Below are 7,458 nucleotides of genomic sequence, written 5' to 3'. Positions count from 1 at the left end.
TATCTATCTATCTATTATATAGTGCCTTTCCCATCTATCTATCTATCTATCTATCTATCTATCTATCTATCTATCTATCTATCTATCTATCTATCTATCTATCTATCACACATATTTTCAATCCTTGACTGTTTCTAAAGATACTGTAAATTAACTTTAATAAAACTGCCTTAATATTCTTCTCAGTTTACACATAATGAGCACAGTGTGACAGGCAACACACCTCTGACACTGAATTTAAAGCAGTCCTATCTAAATCTGTAAGGTGTGACTTTTGGAGTACCTTTTATCTTTTTAAAATATCATGCCTTGTCAGCGTATCAAAGCCCTGACTATCAGGTGTTTAGTTCAAAGCAAACAGCCTCACTAAAGTATTGGACTAAAGGTCCCAATTCTTATTTATTCAAAACTTCAAACAAGATATGAACTGAAACTCTAATCTCATAATGAAATATGAACATAGGTCTAAAATTCAATCAAAGTCATTCCCAAGTTTTAGTACTCTTTCCATGAAATTAAAGAATCGCAACAGGAACTTTCTTTCGATCTCCTTTTTATGTTTTTGAGTTTGCCTACAGTTTCTACTGGAAATGGATATCTGAGTTTGAAATCATTGGTTGATATTTGAGCTGAGTGCTGGAGTGGTGATTAGCGCTGCTACCTCACAGCTTCAATTCAGAGCCCAGACTGCTTGCCATCTATGCAGACTCTGCACTTTCTCCCAGAGTTTTATTTGGTAATTTAAATTTTCCTGCAGTATCTCAAAGACATACAGCTAAACCGGCCCTTTATTAGTTAATGTAGCTGATTGCTTCATTTTGTCCTGTGAGTACTGATGCCCAAAGGTTCATTTGGCTTGAGTCTGAATATTTCCTGAAGACACTTTAAATTTTATGGAGATGCGTCCCCAAACGCCTTTCCACAATTAAACAACTAACGACTCTAAATTAGCCTCAGTGTAAGTACAGGTCTGTGTCCAGGTGTCCTGTCCAGGGCTGCTTCCTGCTTTGCAACTAATGCTTCTGGGACAAATTCTGACCCCCCACAACCCTGAATTGAATTAAGCATATTTGGGAATGGCCAGGACAGCAATTTTGAAGGTAAATCTAAAATTAGATTAAGTGGGCATAATAAATCAATGGATGGTTACAGCTGAAGATTAAAACTTGATCTTTGCAATGCTACATATTGCTGAGAATAAAGCAATTCATGACTACATCACATGTTAAAGGCCAAAATTGCAGTTTTGATTATAGAACTTCATCCCTGGGAGAATTCTAGAAATTGTTCTTGTTCTTCCTTAGGTGGAGACGGGTGATCCGCTGTGCCGACTCCTAAATGGGAGCAGGCGAAAGAATAAGAAGATGTTCTTGTTTTTCCTCTTCATCTTTTCCCAGTTCTGTGTGGGTTTAATGTACCTGATTCAGCTTCTACACACAACTTGGCCTTGCACCTCCTCCTCAGTCAAACCTTTCTCCTTCAGACCTTCTTTTACTTTACCCATCCACCTCCTCTTCAGCCTCTTTAGCTTTCTCCTCCACTGTACTTCCATTTATTTTGCCCACATATTCATTGTCTCTCTTTATCATATGTCCACATGTTAAAACCACTTCAATCTAATTTTCTGCACTTTATTAGATATGAGGGGGAGTGATGCTAAAGTTAGAAAATGGGATTTATTAGAAAATGGAATGAACCTTAACAAACCTGATCATGTCATTTCTCAATGGAGTCTCCACTCTGCTCAATGCACTTGCACCACCTACCTGGATTCCAGCAGAATAAAAGGTTTTGTCTTGTCCTGGCAACCACTAGTGCATCAATTTCTTCACGTCGTCATCTGTCTTGAATCGACAACTACCCAGATGTTTTTATAGCAGTCCAAAAAGGCTGAAATCACACGCACGGTGCCAAATCTGCCGAATAAGGAGGATGTGGCAATACCTCAAGCTTCAGTTTCTCCAGACAAGCCTTGGTGTTCTTAGCAGTTTGTATCATTGTCTTGCACCAAAAGGACCCCTTGAAAGAGCAGTCCAGGCTGCTTGGATCGAATAGCAGGCTTCACATCGGTCTCCAGTAAGTCACAGTAACTTGCACTAGTGACTGGAGTACCCCTCGGCATGTAGTGTTCGACAATAACTCAGGTGCATGAGTGGTTGCAAGGACAAGACACAACCTTTTATTCTGCTGGAATCCAGGTACTTCAGGCAGGTGGCACAAGTGCATTGAGAAGGGTGGAGGCTCCATTGAGAAATGACATTATCAGTTTGGTTAAGGTTTGCTCCATTTTTTTAATAAACCCCATTTTCTAACTTTAGCTTGACTCCCCCTCGTATCTCCGCATTTTTGCTGTATCACTGATTGTCTCATTTCTTATTTTGTCATTCTTTGTAACTCCACACACCCATCTCAAGCATTCTCATTTCTACCTCATCCAACTTCTTCTCCTGTACTCCCTTTGCTGCCAATGTCAATACTTTTCTCAGTGTAGTGTATCTCACCCACTTTTGTTGTACCTCTGATTGTCTCATTTCTTATTCTGTCCTCACATCCATCTCAACTTTCTCATTTCTGCCTCATATAACTTCTTCTCCTGCTCTCCCTTTACTGCCCATGTCTCTGCTCCATATATTATTGCTGAACATACCACTGCCTAAAAAACCTTACCTTTAACCTTCACCTTAACCATTCAATCTCATAATACTCATGACACCTTCTTCCAGGTGTTCAATCTGTACTGTGTCTTAACCATATTCTCAGTCTTGGGCTACCACTGATCTAAGATATTCAAACTTCTCCCCTCTTTTCAACAGCTCTCCCTGCAGGCTATCTTCTGAACCCTGATCATCATTACACCTCAACTATTCTGTCTTCTTCCTATTTATCTTCAATCCTCTGTCTTCCAAAGCCCTTCTCTATTCGTCCAACTTCTCCACTCCCTCCTTTCAGGTGCTACACGACTCAATGTCATCAGCACAAAGCCTGCATCACGGGATTGGTCTTTTATCCCATAACTCAAAACATCCATAACCAGATCAAAGAGCTTAGGAGTTATAGAAGACCCCTGGTGCAGACCTCCTCTAACTGGGATCTAATGTGTTAACCAACACTGCTTTCAACCATTGTCCTCAATCCCTCATACATATCTTGGACAATTCTCACATACTTCTCTGGTACTGCTTTCTCTCTCGTGGACCAGCAGACCTCTTGACATGGCACTCATCATAACAACAACAGCAACATTTATTTATATAGCACATTTTATGCAAATGATGTAGCTCAAAGTGCTGAACAGAATGAAGAAAGAAAAGTTTATAAAAAAAAAATAAAAATATAAAATAATATTAGGCAATACTAAGTAACAAAGAATAAAGTAAGGTCCGATGGCCAGGAGAACAGAAAAACAAAATCCAGAGGGATGAAGAAAAAAAAAACAAAATCCGCAGGGGTACCAAGGCCACGAGACCACCCAGCCCCCACTGGGCATTCTACCTAACATAAATGATCTCAATCAGTCCTCATGGTTTTCAGGCAGCATGTAGAAGAATTAGATGATGATCATAAGCCTTCTTCAAATCAATAAACACCATATGCAAACTTTTCTGTTTTCCTCAATGCAAAGACTGCATCATTTGTTCCTCTCCATGGCATAAAACCAAACTGCTCCTCCCCTATGTTGGTCATTTCCTACCTGTGTTTTCTCTCTATAACCCTTTCCCAAATGCTCATTGTGTGTGGCATCCCTCTACAGTTTCCGCAATCCTGAATGTCTCCCTTCTTCTTAAAAATGGGTACAATCACACTGCTCCTCCAGTCCTCTGGTATTCTCTCCTGTTCATAAATATTCTGCATTAGATCCCACAACACATCTACTCCCTTTTCTCCTAAACCCTTCCAAACTTCTGCCGATATTTCATCCAGAAAACGAAGGGTCTCAAAACTGAATGAACAGTTGACCAATAGAGGCTACAGGAAAAGCGAGAACAGCATCATCATAAAATCAAAGCCTGGCCTCTCAGGTTAAAATGGAGTACTCACTGCAGTCATGCATTGTAGGGCATTTAATCCACTCGGAGTTGTACAAGATTGCCTAAGAAGTTTCTTTGTCTTCCAAGTTTCATTTTGAATCATTGCATGAAAAATTGCATTAGTATATGAAGAGTGTGTTACGTGTAGGGTGTGTCCAGTAGGCTCCACAGTACTTGAATATAAATAGAAATATTATATCAGGAAAATTAACTTTAGTTTCATCGTGTTGTTATCTTCCCAAGTAAATCCTCAAGCAAACAGCTGCCCTTGTATCAGAAAAACTTCAGCCGAATGAAGAAACTAATGACATTTACTAATTCTAAATTTACTAGTTGCTTGCTTTCCCCCGATTAATGCAAACACTGAAAAATAAATAAGCCTTACCTGCAGGAGTTTGAACAGGTGTCAAGAGCCAAAGACTTCAACGCCATTTCTGTACACCCAAAGGACTATTGACCTAAAACAAACTGCTGCCATTTTCCCTACCTTCAGAAACCTTTGTTTTAATGTGAAATGAAATATGCACTGAGTAAATAAGGACCACTGACCAGGAGTGAGTCAATGTTTAAAAAGTGAACTGAAGTATAACATGAAACGCGAAAGAAGGCCGCTTTTTCACTCATTGGCAGCTCCCCTTTATTTATTTGATTAAGATTCTTAATCTGATTCATTTTAGAAAAGTATATATTTTTATAAAAATTAAACGTGACAACAGGTGCCATCAAAATAAGAATGTACAAGTGAGTGTTTAATCCACAGAGTTCTCCTTCCTGTTGATACTGTAAGTTATCATTAGAGATAAATATAACATCTCAATTATTATAAAAATATGCTTTTTCCTTGTTAAAAATCCATGGATTGTCAGTGACACCCAAAATTTACTGAAGTCTTGAAGAAAAACATTACAGGTGGCTCGAATGCAAGACAAGTAGATGCAAGTTCTAGAAAGCAACTAAAGTTGATAAACATCAAAAGCAGATAAGATGGCAATCTCTCTGTTAATGGCAGTGAAACCAGGGGGATGGACATGGACTTCAGAAAGTAGGAGGACAACCGAAGAGTACATTCTGAAGGGTTGATGTAGAGAAGGTCAGGAGCTTTATATCTCTTTGAGTTACCATCAGGTGCAACACATCTTGGCTGTCTTCAAGAAGGTTCACCAACACCTTTCCCTCATTACAACAATATCTCCATCTTCTACAGGTGCACAGAGGAGTCCCTTCTCACTTCTGCTATGGCACTTGCTCAGTTCAGTATCACAAAGCAGAGCTGCCTTCTGTCTACAAGTTACATGACACACATTTGACATAGAAAGGCTAACAATATTATTAAATACCTCAACCATCCTGCACAAGACCATAAGATTACTCAACAACCATTCATGCCGACAATTAGAAAATTAGAACAATCTGAATGAGAACAGACCATTCAGGTCAACAAAACTCTCCAGTCCTATCTGCTTTATTCTTTCAAAATAACATGAAGTTGAGTTTGTCCTACTGTCTACCATACTACTTGGTCACTTATTCCATGTGACGATGGTTCTCTGTGTAAAGAAAAACTTCCTAATGTTTGTGTGAAATTTACCCTTAACAAGTTTCCAACTGCATCCCTGTGTTCTTGATTAATTAATTTTAAAGTCACAGTCTCAATCCACTGTATTGATTCCTTTCATAATTTTAAACACTTCAGTCATGTCACCACTTAATCTTCTTTTGCTTAAACTGAAAAGGCTCAGCTCTTTTAATCTTTCCTCATAATTCATCCCTTGTAGCCCTGGAATCAGCCTAATTGCTCTTCTCTGGACCTTTTCTAGTGCTGTTATGTCCTTTTTGTAGCTTAGACAACAAAACTGCACATAGTACTCCAGATGAGGCCTCATCAGTGCGTTATAAAGCTTCAGCATAACCTCCTTTGACTAGAACACTAATCATCAGGTCACTCTATAACTTAACATTCTGTTAGCCTTCTTGATGGCTTCTGAAGAGTTTATAGTGTCAAGTCTCTTTGACTCCTAAGTCCTTCTCATAAGGTGTACTTTCAATTTTCAGACCTCCCATTGTGCATTCAAACCTAACATTATAACTTCCTGCATATAATAATTTACATTTACTTACACCAGCTCAACCAAGCTAATTAAAAGGGCAGGCTCAGTTATAAGATGTACTCTGAACCCCTTGGAGGTCATAGCAAAGCACAGAATGAAAACAAAACCAAATGCCATTATGAACAATTCTGCACATCCTCTCTCTGACACACTAACACTGAGGACTTTCAACCAACAAATTATTCAGCAGATGTGTGTCAAGTAACACTGTGGGGGCTCCTGTATAGCAACAGCAATATCTTCTTATATAATACGCTACCGTGGCTGTCCGTTTGTCTGTCCAGGAGTTTAAATCACCTGTAGCTCGCAAACCGTTTGACTTATTGACCTGAAATTTGGTACACATATACTATGTGACATCTACTATCCGCTTTTGGGTGGAATGTTATTCCTCTTTTTATTTTTATTTTATTTTATTGTAGAATCAACTCTCGGCAGCGGCCAGTAGGTTGGCCGTGTGTTGCACTTGTACGAGCGCCGTTCTCATTCCCTACCACCATCACCGTCACTTCCCCTACCTTTTCATATCTTAAATCATTCTTGAGGCAGATTGAAGACTTAAGTGGCAGCTTAAGTGAAAAATTAAGGAAACGTACTAAGTAATTGCAACACAAACACTGACTTAATCAGTTTTAACACAAAATGATGCCAACAAAAGAAGAGAAGAAGCGGTCCACTGGGGTGGAGAAAAGAAGATTTGCTCAGGAAGGAGCAAGCGCATCAACCTCTGAGCAAACGAATGGTAAACGTACAGAGAAAGAGGATGAAAACTAGGAATGCTCAAGTCAAGTGTATTCACTGCATGTTATTGTGCAGTGCGCCATTACTGGTGTCTGCATAATGCTTCACTGGGACTGGAAGGACCAAATCGGAAGTCTTTTTAAACTGTTCTTCCTTTTGAGTCATTCTGGTGTGTGTTAGACCATATTATTAATCTATTTATTTATTTATTATATTTAAAGAGTATCTGTAAAAAGCCAAGTATCTATTTATCTATCTTAAATGGATTTTATGATAAACGTTCTTAAAAAACAAAGCCTGACCCATAATGCATATAAATGTTGTAAGTGTTCAATGTGATCTAGTGGACATGGACATGGACTTTAAAAACTAAAGTTCTCATTCCAGCCCCTGCCACCAACTCACTGTGTGACTTTGACCTTGTAATGGTACTCATTTTTGGAAGGTGCTATATTAAAATAAAAGGTAAACTATCACTTCTGCTTAATGGAAATAGCCCAAACGTTGATAGAAATCTACGTTTTGTACCTAATACTTGCATGCAAATTTTGGTTGACCTAAGTGAAAGCGTACTCAAGTTA

Source organism: Erpetoichthys calabaricus, chromosome 5 (assembly GCF_900747795.2).
Source record: "Erpetoichthys calabaricus chromosome 5, fErpCal1.3, whole genome shotgun sequence".
In the NCBI taxonomy this organism is placed as follows: domain Eukaryota; kingdom Metazoa; phylum Chordata; class Cladistia; order Polypteriformes; family Polypteridae; genus Erpetoichthys; species Erpetoichthys calabaricus.
Note: the sequence above shows the minus strand (reverse complement) of the source record.